This window comes from Eretmochelys imbricata, chromosome 1 (genome assembly GCF_965152235.1).
Source record: "Eretmochelys imbricata isolate rEreImb1 chromosome 1, rEreImb1.hap1, whole genome shotgun sequence".
Lineage (NCBI taxonomy): Eukaryota > Metazoa > Chordata > Testudines > Cheloniidae > Eretmochelys > Eretmochelys imbricata.
In genome coordinates, this window is record NC_135572.1 from 234,031,175 (window position 1) to 234,045,809 (window position 14,635).

The window sequence follows — 14,635 nt, forward strand, 5'->3', positions numbered from 1 at the left end:
GGTATCATTTCTGTGAACTGGTGTTCACTGCACCTTCTGCTTTAGTTTCAGCCTCAAATTTCATTCATGCAGGGACAGGTTCCTCCTGCTCCACTCTACTCCACTGAATAAACTCCTTATTTTGCAAACAGCCCCACTGAAGTCAATGCAACAGTGTGTGAAGTAAGGTAACTAACTAATATGAATAACTGTGGCAGAGTCAGGCTTCTGTAAAGGGCCCACTCAGAGCAAACAAAAACAAACTCTCTACTCACAGGACTGCAGGCTGGGAACTTGCCATTTTATTCAACTGTATCACAAGAGGCAGTAAGGGTAAGGAAGAACACCAACTATCTAAACAGGAATCCAGGGAGGGGTGGAGCATGGCTCCATGCCATAATACTCAGGGCAACCCAGTTAACTCCCTGATTATCACTTTACCACACAAGCTCATACTGTTTACTGCCAAATCCATAGTATTAGTGAAGATTGCAAATAAAACTTGACCCAGACAGGAACACAAATGGGAGTTTTGCGAGAGAGTTTAGAGAAGGAGTGAGAGATCCAGATACACTTAATAAACATTCTCTAAACGTAGGCCAATAACCAGATCCCAAGCATCCCTATGCACAAACAAGCCAACCCAGCAAGAGTAAAAACAGTGCAGGCAGAAGTCCAGTAGCAGAATCGGGGGCTATCCAGCTTATTGCACTGAATGCAGCATGTATGATTACCTGCCTTGCTCTTGAAACTAGAGTGGCTGAACTGGAGCAGCAAAGGGAGACAGAAAGGTACACATAAGACTTTCAGGCACACAGTAGAATGGTCCCACCCCCAGTTTGACAACCTCTGTGCTCTTGAGGAGGATGAAAGTTGCAGGGAAGAAGATTATCATAGCTGGGATCTTTATTACAGTTGATGTCATAGTATCCGCTCTCACTGAGGATACTCCTCCACTTATTGGGAAGAGCCAGGTAATAGTAATGGGGGAATCAACTATTAAAAATAGTTGGTTTGTGGCAACTGGGAGAACTACATGGTGAATTGCTTGGATGTGAAGGTTATGGACCTCTCGAGACATCTAGATCAGCAGTGGGCAAACTATGGCCCGAGGGCCATGTTCATCCCATCAGACCTTATAATCCAGACCAGAAGCTCCCACCGGGGAGCGGGGTCAAGGGCTTGCGCCGCTCAGTTCCTGGAAGCGGCAGCACATCCCCCCTCCAGCTCCTCCATGTAGGGGCAGCCAGGGGGCTCTGCATGCTGCCTCCACCCCAAACGTTGGCTCTACAGCTCCCATTGGCTGGGAACCCTGGCCAATGGGAGCTTCAGGGACAGTGCCTGCGGATGGGGCAGTGCCTGCGGACAGAGCAGTGCACAGAGCAAGCTGGCCGGTGCCGTGCCTCACTGTAGGAGCTGGAGTGGGGACATGCCAATGCTTCTAGGAGCTGCTTGAGGTAAGTGCCACCTGGAGCTTGCACCCCAACCTCCTCCCACACCCCAACCCCCTGCCCCAGCCCATATCCCCCTCCCACCTTCCAAACCCCTCGGTCCCAAGCTGGAGCACTCTCCTGCACCCCAACCCCCTCATCCCCAGCCCCACCCCGAGCCCACACCTCCAGCCAGAGCCCACACCCCCTTCCCACATCCAAACCCTCTGCCCCAGCCTGGAGCCCCCTCCCACACCCTGAACTCCTCATTTCTGACCCCACCCCAGAGACCTCACCCCCTCCCCACACTCCAACCCCCAATTTCATGAGTATTCATGACCTGCCATACAATTTCCATACCCAGATGTAGCCCTCAGGCCAAAAGGTTTGCCCACTCCTGATCTAGACAGACTTATGTGCAGTGCTGGGAAGAAGCTGGTTGTCGTTGTATAAGTTAGTAACAATGACATGGGGAAAGGTAGGAGAGAGGTCCTGGAGGTCAAATTCAGGCTGGTAGGAAAGAGATTAAAGTCCAGGGCCTCCATAGTAGCATTCTCTGAAATGCTTTCAGTTCCATGCACAGGGCCAGGTAAACAGGCAGGACTGCAGGACCTCGGTGCAGGGCTGAGACGATGCCATTTGGAGGCGTGATTTAGACTTATTAGGACCCAGGAAACATTTTGGGAAAAGAAGGAACCTATACAGTGCTCCATCTAAACCAAAAAGTTAACCTGATAGCTGTTAGGATATAGATATTCAGGCCTGTCTGCAAAGGCCTGTACTTTAAGAATTTAGGTGTATTCTTATCACTTGGCTAGTTAGAGGTATAAAAGAAAGAATCAAAATCACAGTCTGCCAGTGTAAGGTCCTTCTCTTACTGTGAAGGTCTGAGGCCCTGTTCTTAGGCTAAGGCCTTTGGCTAAGCGACAGAGGCAGCCATAAGCTGGGAAGCAACTGGTCACATCCTCACATTCCAAACTAGTCACATTGAAAGAAGGTGCTATTGGGCTGTTAGGAATACAATCCTGTCCTGATAGTGCCTATCACCTCCAGAGAAAGGGAAGAGCCTAGAAGATGTAAAAGGAAATTTAGGTTGATAGTTTTTTTTCTGTCTGGTAAGAACTCACTTATCAATAGACACAGCTGGGAAACCCTTATGTCTTTATAGATGTAGTTGTGAAATCCTCACTTCTGTATTGTTTTGTCATTATAGTTCCCACTTTGCTATTGTTTATTGGCATGGTCTCTGTCTGGTTCTGTGATTGTTTCTCTCTGCTGTATAATTAATTTTGCTGGGTGTAAACTAATTAAGGAGGTGGGATATAATTGGTTAGCTAATCATGTTACAATATGTTAGGATTGGTTAGTTAAATTTCAGTAGAATGATTGGTTAAGGTATAGCTAAGAATATTACTATATAAATTAGGGGCAAACAGGAAGTAAGTTGGGATTCGAAAATAAGGAAAAAGGAATTTGGATTTAAGCTTGCTGGAAGTTCACCTCAATAAACATCGAATTGTTTGCACCTTTGGACTTCAGGAATTGTTGCTCTCTGTTCATGTGAGAAGGACCAGGGAAGTGGGAGAGTGAAGGAATAAGCTCTCCAGCATCAGCTGGCATGTAAAATTAAAAAGATCATAGAGGAGCTGGGGAAAAGCCAACAGGTGCAGATGAGCACATGATTCAGACAGACATCACTGAGGGGAGGATTTATTAAAGGGGATACAGTATCTTAGTACAGAGGAGAGGAGAGAAGTTGATAAAGTACAGGCAAGACTTGGAGAAATAGTCAAACAAACAAAAAAGTTCCATTCAGTTACATCACAAGAATGCAAACAGCTAAATATTGATAAATGTTATAAGTGCTTGTATACAAAATGTTAGAAGTCTAAACACAAAGAAAAGGTGAACCTGAGTGCCTGATATTAAATGAGGATATTGATACAATAGGCATCACAAAAACTTTGAGGAATGAGGATAATCAATGGGAACCATTAATACCAGAGCACAGAATATATAGGAATGACAGAATAGGTTGTGCTGGTGTAAGAGTGGCACTACATGCACAAGAAAGGATAGAGTCAAATAAAATGAGAAAAAAAAAAACAAAACTTAAAATCAGCCAGTACTGTAGAATCTCTATGGATAGAAATTCAATGCTTGAACAACAAGAGGACAGCAGTAGGTGATCAGGATGGTAACAATGATTGTGAAATGCTCAGGGACATTAGAGAGGCTACAAAACCAGGAAACCCCAAAATAGTGGAGGATTTCAACTATCCCCATGTTGACTGGGAACATGTCACCTCAGAATGGTTATAGAGATAAAATGTCTAGGCACCATTAATGATTGGTTTGGAGCAACTAGTCCTGCAACTCACAAGGGGAGAGGCAATTCTTGATTTAGTCCAAAGTGACACACAGGGATCTGGTCCAAAGAAGTGAACCGCTTGGTGATAGCGAACATAATGTAATTAGATTTAATGCCCTTGCAAGGGGGAAATACCAAAGAAGCCCACCACAGTACCATTTAACTTCAAAGAGTGGAACTACACAAAAAAAAGAAGAGGGTAGTTACATGGAAATTAAAAGGAACAGTCACAAGAGTGAACTGGCAACAAGCTGCATGGAAACTTTTTAAAAAGCACCATCAAACTATACTTAGACCCTAAATAAAAAAAAATAAGTAAGAGTACCAAAAAAAAAAAATATAAATAAATGCCATCATGGCCAAACAAGAGAGTAAGAGGTGGTTAGAGACAAAGACATCCTTCAAACATTGGAAGTCAAATCCTACTCAGGAAAATAGAAAGGAGCACAAACTCTGGCAAGTTAAGCATAAAACAGTATAATTAAGCAGGACCAAAAAAACTGGGGGGGAGCAGCTAGCAAAAGACACAAAAACTAACAACAAAATTTTTAAAGTACATCAGAATCAGGAAGTCTGCCATACCATCAGCGGAGCCACTGGACAATCAAGGCACTAAAGGAGCACTCAAGTAAGACAAGGCCATTGTGGCGAAGGTAAATGAACTCTCTGCACTGGTCTTACTGCAGAGGATGAGAGGGAGATTCCCACACCTGAACCATTCTTTTTAGGTGATAAATTGGAGGAACTGTCCCAGACTGAGGTGTCAGAGGAAATTAAAAAGTTCTAAGTCGACAGGACCAGATGATATTCATCCAAGAGTTCAGAGTTCATCCAAGAGTTAATTTGCAATTTCAAATATGAAATTGCAAATGATTAACTGTGGTATGTAACCTATCGTTTAATCAGCCTCTGTACCATAATCAGAGGTGAAAGTAAGCCTGTACGCCCCGGTACAGCGTACCAGTGTGCCGTACTGGGACAGCCCGGCTTCCCCAGGGGGCAATTTAAAGGGCCTGAGGCTCCCAGCAGTGGCTGGAGCCCCAGGCCCTTTAAATTGCCTCCAGAGCCCCGCTGCTGGAGCCCTGAGGTAGCAGGTGTGGGGCTCTGGTGGCTATTTAAAGGACCAGGGCAGTAGAAGCAGGGGAGCCATGGGCCCTGTAAATAGCCCCCAGAGCCCTGGGCTGCTGCTACCCCGGTGGGGGAGTGGGGGCAGTTACCTTACAGGGTGGACTGAGACTGGCTCTGACCCCCCTCAGCCCCACCCCTTCCGCCCTAGACCCTGCCCCTTCCTGGGGCCAGAGCTGGCCTCAGCGTAAGTCACTCAACTTACTTTCACCCCTGACCATAATTAGGAAATAGCTAAAGTGATGCTGTTTTTTAACAAAGGCTCCAAAGGCCACCCTGGCAATTACAGACCTAATTTCAGTAAACCTAATTTCAGTGCCAGGCAAACTGGTTGAAACTATAGTAAAGAATAAACTTATCAGACACAGAGGAACATGATATGTTGGAGAAGAGTCAACATGGCTTTTATAGAGGGAAATCATGCCTCACCAATCTATTAGTTTTCTATGAACATATCAACATGTGGATAAGTTTGATCTAGTGCATACTTGGATTTTCAGAAAGCCTTTGACAAGGTCCCTCACCAAAGGGTCTTAATCAAAGTAAGGAGTCATGGGATAAGAGGGAAAGTCCTCTTATGGCTCAGAAACCGATTAAAAGATGGAAAACAAAGGGTAAGAATAAATCACTATTCAGAATGGAGAGAGGTAAATAGCAGGGTCCCCCAAGGTTCTATAAGGGGACCTGTGCTGTTCAAAATATGACTAAATGATCTGGGAAAAGGGGTAAACAGTGAGGTGGCAAAGTTTGCAGATAATTATCTTAAGTAATGTTGTACTAAGTCCAAAGCTGACTGCAAAGAGTTACAAAGGGATCTCTCAAAACTGGGTGACTGAGTAACAAAATGGCAGATAAAATTCAATATGGATAAATGCGAAGTAATGTATATTGGAAAACATAATCCCAACTAGACATACAAAATGATGGGGTCTAAATTAGTTGTTACCGCTCAAGAAAGATCTTGGAGTCATTGTGGATAGTTCTCAGAAAACATTTACTCAGTGTGCAGCAGCAGTCAAAAAAGCTAACAATGTTAGCAACCATTAGGGAAGGGATAGAGAAGTCAGAAAATACCATAATGCCACTATATAAATCCATGGTATGCCCACACCTTGAATACTGCATGAAGTTGTGGTCACCACATCTCAAAAAAGATACGATAGATTAGAATTGGAAAAAGGTACAGAGAAGGGCAACGAAAAATAATTAGGGGTATGGAAGAGCTTCCATATGAGGAGGGATTAAAAAGACAGACTGTTCAACTTGGAAATGAGATGACTGAAGAAGGATATGACAGAGGTCTTTAAAATCAAGACTGGTGTGGAGAAAGCAAATAAGGACATGTTATTGACCTCTTCACATAACACACAAACCAGGGGTCACCTTCACCTAATGAGATTAATAGGCAGCAGGTTTAAAACAGGCATATGGAAGCACGTCACACAACACAGTTGACTGGTCTACACTACAAATTTAGGCTGATTTTATTTAAGTCAATATTGAGCCTCTAATTTAAGCAAGTAGATTCTGCATGTCCCCACTATGCACATTGTGTTGGCGGAGCACATCCTCACTAGCAGGGCTTTTATCGACTAACGGAGCACTGCATTGTGGGTAGCTATCACATAGTGCATGGAGCAGAGTGGAATGTTGGGTTGGGTTTGCAGTGCCTCATGGGACCAAAACATGTGCATGGGTGGTTATGGGAACATGGCATTAATCTCCCATGATGCTCCTTCCTCTCTCCCTCCCTGAAGTCAACAGCAAACAAACCAAGCCTTTTTTGCATTTTTTTTTTTTTCCTAAACCTGGGTTACCCGCACAGATGCCATGCAAGCATGGACCCTGCTCAGCTGTACACTGGCTCATGAAAGTGTACATAGGCAGCCTGGACACCAGTAAGGAGCGGTTCAACCATTGGCTGAGTAAGTGCAGAATGGTGGTGGAATGTGCTTTTGGACATTTAAAAGCCCGCTGGTGTAGTGTGCTTACTAGGTTAGACCTCAGTGAAAGCACTATCCCCCATTGTTGATGCTGCATGTTGTGTACTCCATAATATCTGTGAAACAAAGGGAGAAAAGATTTCGGTGGGGTCAGGGGTGGAGGCAGATCGCGTGGCAGCCAATTTTGAGCATCCAGACACCAGGGCAATAAGAAGAGCACACCGAGGCATGCTGTGTCTCCATGAGGCTTTGAAAACTAGTTTCATCAATGACCTACAGTGATGTGACACTTGTGTGTTGTTCCTTACCTAGCTGTCCCCTTCATTACATGTACTCCCCTGTAAACTACACCCCCACTAACAGCTGTGGGCTGAATGAATAAAGAGCCTTTTCTCCTTAATCTATTAATTTTTATTATGCTCACAAACACTGAGAGACAGCAAAGAAAAGTAAGAGAATCTGGGGCAAAAGGGTTGGTAACATTGAGTGGCAGGGGGAAGAGAGACAAGGCCAGCTTGCTTACAATTGCACTGCAATAACAATCAAAGGAGTGGGAATGGGCACCTTCTGGTCCTTGTACCCTTCCCTGGAGTTGAGTGCAAGGGATACCGACTTTCTGCCCCACATCCTAGGATGTCTTTGGGAGGAAGATGTGGAACTTGGCGACGATGGCAGCAGGTTCAGCATAGGCTGCAGAGGGACTCTAGCATCCAGATGCCTTTCTTGAACCTCAAACAGATGCCTCAACATGTCTGCTTTCTCTCTCATAATCTGCACCATCTTGTCCTGCATATCACACTCATGTTCCCTGCATGCTCCCCTGTCCTTGCAGTCCTTGTGCAGGCTCTCCGACAGTGCAATCCTCCATGCACTGAGCGCCATCTTGTCACTCTTGGAGGCGCACCTCAACTCATTGAACATGTCCTCCCGAGTTTTCTTTTTCCACCTTCTAATCTGGGGAAGTCTCTGTCCCGGCGTGGAGGATGTGCCTACGTACAAGATTTCAGCTGCAAAGAATACAAAGCACAAGGGTAGCACTGACAGTGCAAACATTGTTTCTGGTGCAAGGTTACATCTTTTTATAAAAGAAACACCCCCTCAATGCACTTCCCTGCGAGCCACAACTTAAGCAGAACCACTGGCTACTGCAAGAGTAGGTTTGATGCTACAGCCATGGTGAGTGAGGCCACAGGGCATGGGCAAGGGGTCTTGTGCTGCAGCTTTTGTTAAGACATCCTTGGGACCAATGGCTGCAACCTCAGCACAGCCCCCTTTCCCATAGCAACCTGGATGGTGTTTGAGGGCAGGCACCAGTGTAAAGCTCCACAAATAGTTTGATGGTTACAAAAGCGGCACCAGGTTGGGGAGAAAAGGGAGAGAAATAGGAAAGTGTCATGCCTCCTTTTTAAAATGCTGGCTGCAATATGCAGTGATCCGTTCCAACCACAACCATGGCACACTTGGGAAAGTGTGGTTGTGTGACCCAGAATTCACCAAACAGGGGCAGATTACTTATCGAATTGCTTTCAGTTTAAGGGCTAGCATTTAAAACTTCCCTTTTTTTCCCTGGTGACCGTATGCAATATCACTCTCCTGAGGGTAACGGAGGCAGAAAGGGAGCAAATGCTGCAAGCATCTGGGTACAGACCTGGTCCTTATGCTGTAATGCTGCGTGCCACAATGATGCCAGAAAAGTTAATACTGGAGTAGCACAGGAAAGTGTCCTACTGTGGTGGACGAAATAAGGCAGCCCTTCCCAGAAACCTTCTGCAAAGAATTGCAGAATACTTCCATGAAAGCTTCCTAGAGATCTCAAGGGAGGATTCCTGAGCCATCCGTGGATACATAAACAGTCTTTTTTGGAGATCACCTTCTGCATAGCTGGAGTGGCTGCTGCTAACTTCTATCCCAATTTTTTAATTCAGACTCAACATCAAAAATAGCAGCATGAAAGCCCTACAGTTTGATTGAAAATGTGTACTCAGCACAGGTGCCTCCTCCAGCATCACGCTCTGCCGACAAGTGGTCCTTTCGGGGGATGGGCTCCAGAGTTAAAAAAAGGTTCTTGGCTGTTGGGGAGAATGGATCCTCCGCTTTCCTGCTGCACATTCTTCTCCTCCTCGTCAACAATGTCCTCCTTGTTGCCCGAGGTCACCCGGAGCTCCTGGGAGGTATCCATGGAATGTTTTGGGTTAGTGATGGGGTTGCTGCCTAGAATCGCATGCATTTCCTCATACAAGCAGCATATCTGTGGGTCAGAACCAGAGCAACTGTTCACCTCCTTGTCTGCTGGTATGCTTGCCAAAGCTCCTTTATTTTCACATGGCACTGATGTGTTCCTGGTGTAGCCCTTCTCCCCCATGTCCTGTGCAATTTTGGCATAGATGTTAGTGTTTCTTCTGCTGATTTGGAGCTCTGCCTGCACAAACTCTTCTCCCCACATAGCAATAAGATCCACTACCTCCTGTGTGCTCCATGCTGGAGCACATTTGCGACCTTGAGCATACATTGTCAGCTGTGCTGACAAACTCGCCATGCCGATCAAACAGGAAATGAAAATTCAAAAGTTCCTGGGGCTTTAACAGGGGGGCGGCTGTTCCCTGTGTACCTGGCTGAAATGAAGTGGAGTTGAAAGTACTCTCCAGACACCTCCTGGAGGCCAATTCATTCGAATTATGCAGCTCAGGGTCTACACTATCCCCATGTTGACGCATGGCTGTCGACTGAAGCGCTACGTCTCTCGGGGAGGTGGAGTACAGAAGTCGACTTTACAAGCCCTTTAGGTTGGCAGAAGGGACTGGATAGTGAAGACACATACATTATTTACACTACAAAGTTAGGCCTGGTTAACTCGACCTAACTCATTGCAAGGGAATACTGAGAAGACCAAAAGCATACCCGGTTTCAAAAAGAATTAAATAAGTTATATGGAGGATAGATTCATCATTGGCTATTAGTCAAGATGGTCAAGGACGCAACCTCATTCTCTGGGTGTCCCTAAACCTCTGACTGCCAGAAGCTGAGACTGGATGACAGGGGATGGATCGCTCATTTAAATTGCCCTGTTCTGTTCACTCCCTCTGAAGCCTCTGGCACTGGTCACTGTCTGAAGACAGGATGGGGGGTAGATGGACCATTGATCTGACCCAATATGCCAGTTTTTACATTCTTACCATTGATCCCTGCAGGACCTCAATATATATCTTCCCCAATTGTCTATATAGTCAGTCATCACTACAATATGCTTATTTATGTAATTACTTATCTATCTTCGCTTTCTCTGGTATTTATCCACAAACTCATGCACCCTGGATGTCCTCACCAACTAATTTTGCATTTCTATCAAAAAAGTAAATATTTGCCTAATGATTTATTTATAAAGACAGTGCTTTCTGCTGATGGTGTTATTCTCCAAATACAGTGTTATTTTTCATCTTAGCATTTGTTCCATTATTTTACTAGGCATTGGAAGTTATACGTATAAAGATGGTAATAGGTCAGTATCACTCTTTACTCCTTCCTTGAAGGAACAGGTTTGAAATTTGATCTTATCTAAATTTCCCTCCTTGACACATTTTTAATTGAAATCAAAAACAAAGAATTACAAGCAGCTTTTTCTATAAGAGCAGGATGACATTTTACATTTTTACACAGGCTAATTAACATTGATACATTTGAGAAGCTGATACCTAACAAAGTGACAGTATCTTATATTGTTTTTAATGGGGGCTTTTGACATTCAAACCAGTGCCAAACTTTAAATCCAGCTCTCAGCTCTGGAATCTTTCAGGTTCTGTTCAATTGTGCAATTCCTATTTCAATGTCAGACATGTCATGTGAACTGTGATTCCCTTATAGTTTATTTTAAAAACTATTTAAAATATTTAAAAGGAGAAACTCACAAACATAGCTATTTGTTTTTTCTGAAAGATAATGTAAGAGCAAAAGAACAAAGATCAGTCTAGAACAGACACAGCACATTATTACCCTAAGAATAATGTAACAGTTCCATAATATTTAGCTTTTAAAGTAGGCTGCATACTTACATGCTTTCATAGACCTAAGCTATTCCAAGCACACAGAAATTAAAGTGACTGGCCTACGGTCACACAGGAAATCTGTACCAAGGCCAGGAACTGAACCCAAATCTCCTGTTTCCAATAATGGCTGGATCACAAGACTATCCCTCCTTTTCCAACAAATTGTATTTAGCACCCAGGCGGTGCTGTTTATCCTTCAAGTGCTTTATAAACAGGATTCTCACCACAACCCTTCAGTTATTAATTGTCCCCCCTCTCCCGCGCATCACATTAAACTCTGTTACTCAGTTTCTGTATGTGTAAGGGAGAAATTCTCAGGGGCACAAATGGCAGTCAGTCACCTAGCTGCCACTGACTCAAAATGGGAGTTGAGCACCTAACTTTGAAAATCTCCCCCATGTGACTTGTCCTTGGCCACAAAGAAAGAGCTGCGACTAGAGAGCAAGCAGGAGTTTCATGTCCTGTATTCATACCACTGGATCACAGTTCACTCTGTCAGACAGGAGATTCTGACATTAAATTGTTAGGCACTCTTGGTTTAAACCAAATTAGGGCTGTTGAATAATCTCAGTTAACTCAACAAAATTAATCGCAATTAAAACCATTAATCATGATTAATCGCCGTTTTCATAGCACTGTTAAACAATAGAATACCAATTGAAATTGATTAAATATTTTGGATGTTTTTCTACATTTTCATATAGTATTCTGTGTTGTAATTGAAATCAAATTGAATATTGTTTATTACAAATATTTGCACTGTAAAAATTATAAAAGTAAAGTAGTGCAATCTCTTTATCATGAAAGTGCAATTTACAAATGTAGTAGTTTTGTTACATAACTTCACTCAAAACCAAAACAAAGTCCACTCAGTCCTACTTCTTGTTCAGCCAATCGCTAAGGCAAACAAGTTTGTCTACATTTACTGGAGATAATGCTGCCCACTTATTATTTACAATGTTACCAAAAAGTGAGAACAGGCATTTGCATGGCACTTTTGTAGCTGGCATTGCAAGGAATTTACGTGCCAGATATGCTAAACATTCATATGCCCCTTCATGCTTAGGCCACCATTCCAGAGGTCATGTTACCATGCTGATGATGCTCATTAAAAAAAATAATGTGTGAATTAAATGTGTGACTGAACTCCATGGGGAAGAACTGTATGTCCCCTGCATTCTGCCACATATTTCATGTTATAGCAGTCTCAAATGATGACCTAGCACATGTTGTTCATTTTAAGAACACTTTCATTGAAGATTTGACAAAACACAAAGAAGGTACCAATGTGAGATTTCTAAAGATAGCTACAGCACTCAACCCAAGGTTTAAGAATCTGAAGTGCCTTCCAAAATCTGACAGGGATGAGGTGTGGAGCATGCTTTCAGAAGTCTTAAAAGAACAACACTCCTATGCAGACACTAAAGAACCCGAACCACCAAAAAAGAAAATCAAATCAACCTTCTGCTGGTGGTATCTGACTCAGATAATGAAAATGAACATGCGTTGGTCCACACTGCTTTGGATTGCTATCAAGCAGAACCCATCATCAGCATGGACGCATGTCCCCTGGAATGGTGGTTGAAGCATGAAGGGACATATGAATCTTGAGGTTTCAGAGTAACAGCTGTGTTAGTCTGTATTTGCAAAAAGAAAAGGAGTACTTATGGCACCTTAGAGACTAACCAATTTATTTGAGCATAAGCTTTCGTGAGAAGTGAGCTGTAGCTCACAAAAGCTTATGCTCAAATAAATTGGTTAGTCTCTAAAGTGCCACAAGTACTCCTTTTCTTTATATGAATCTTTAGTGCATCTGGCACATAAATATCTTGCAACACCGGCTACAACAGTGCCATGAAAAATGCCTGTTCTCTCTTTCAGGTGACATTGTAAACAAGAAGCGGGCAGCATTATGTTCTGCAAATGTAAACAAACTTGTTTGCCTGAGCGATTGGCTGAACAAGAAGTAGGACTGGGTGGACTTGCAGACTCTAAAATTTTACATTGTAAATTATGTAAAAAACACACACACCAATTGTAAGTTCAACTTTCATGATAAACAGATTGCACTACAGTACTTGAATTAGGTGAAATTGAAAAATACTATTTATTTTGTTTTTATACAGTGCAAATACTTGTCATCAAAAATATAAAGTGAGCACTGTACACTTTGTATTCTGTGTTGTAACTGAAATCAATATATTTGAAAACATCCAAAAATATTTAAATAAATGGTATTCTATTGTTGTTTAGCAGTGCGATTAATCACAATTAATTTTTTTCAATCACTTGACAGCTCTAAACCAAATAAAATTTGCTGAGGTTCAAGAGCTCTGAAAGCCAGCTCCATTCACTTGCCAAAAAATCAGAAATGAAATACAGACTTCTGAGGAACCCTCCCTTCCCCCCTAAATGCATGAAAACAACATAAATGAACATGGAAATCTAAATTAAATGGAGAGTCACTTTAGAACTGGTTATTTCACCACCAGCCCTCTTCTAAATTCTTTAATTTTTACAAACACACACACAGGTTTGTCATTCTATATTTAAGTCAACATTGCACCAGTTCATTGAGATTTGTTTCTGTTAGTTAGGTTGGATGACATACATTAGATTGACAATTCAAAGCAGGATACCGTTCTTCATTCAAGGGGTAGCAGACAACTCATAGATTAAAAAACAATTCCTAGAGTTAAGAGTTTGCTGAGTAACAATAGAAACATTACTTATTCTGGATTTCATAGTGCACCCCTCTTCCTGAAAGAAAACTCATTACACTATACAGAAAGGAAAAGTTAAATGAATGACACTCAGATAGCCCGATACAAGGTGTGGCAGAATTCTGACCTTGTCCCCATGGATCCTATGCTTCCAAGCAGTTTATGCTAGCCTCAAAGGCTCACTGCAACCCTCCATATAGCTCCTCTCTCTCTGGGGCCATGGTACAGTTTACTGAGCCCTTTTCATCATAAGCCAGCAAGGAGGTTGGTGAGAGAACTCCCACAGTTTCTGTTGTCCATATGGACTTTTTCCAGAATAGTTTAGCCTCCTGTCCTGACAGGGGCCTTTCTTCCCCTCCCAGGAAGAGATTCTGTAGTGGCAGGTTGGGGGCAACCCGGGCCCACCCTCTACTCTGGGTTCCAACCAAGGGACCCTAATAGCAGCAGCTGTTAGCAACTCTGGCAGTGAAAGATTGGCTGCTACATTTCCCTTAGCCACTTCCCCACAGCTCCCCCACCTCTCTCTTAAAGCCTTCTTAACCCTTACCGTAAGGCTCCCTTTCCAGTAGCTTGAGAATGTCTTCATTAGCCAGCCCTTCAGCTGTACTTCCTCATCTCTAGCTCCCCAGCTCTCCTTGATCTACCTGGAGTCAGCCCTTTTATAGTATCAGAGGGGCCCTAATTAGAGTCAGGTGTTCTCATTAGCTTAACGGCCTCATCTGACACTTTGGAGGTTAATTGGAGTCATGTGTCCACCCTAGCCTGGAGCAGCCCCTGCTCTGGTCAGTCAGGGAACAGCAACCTGCTGCTTCTCCAATAACTAGGAAATCAACCCTTGACTCCTCTCCTATAGCCCTCTGGCTTGGAGGGAGGCTGCTGTTCCAGCTGGTGCTGCAGCTACTCCTCATACATTTTGGAGGCTGCCATGATGGCCGTGGGCCCCAACGCCCGCACGTAGTCTCCATGTGGGGCGAGGCAGGCACCTGGAGGCAATGGACGCCATTCTTCCTGGTCAAGGTGGGGA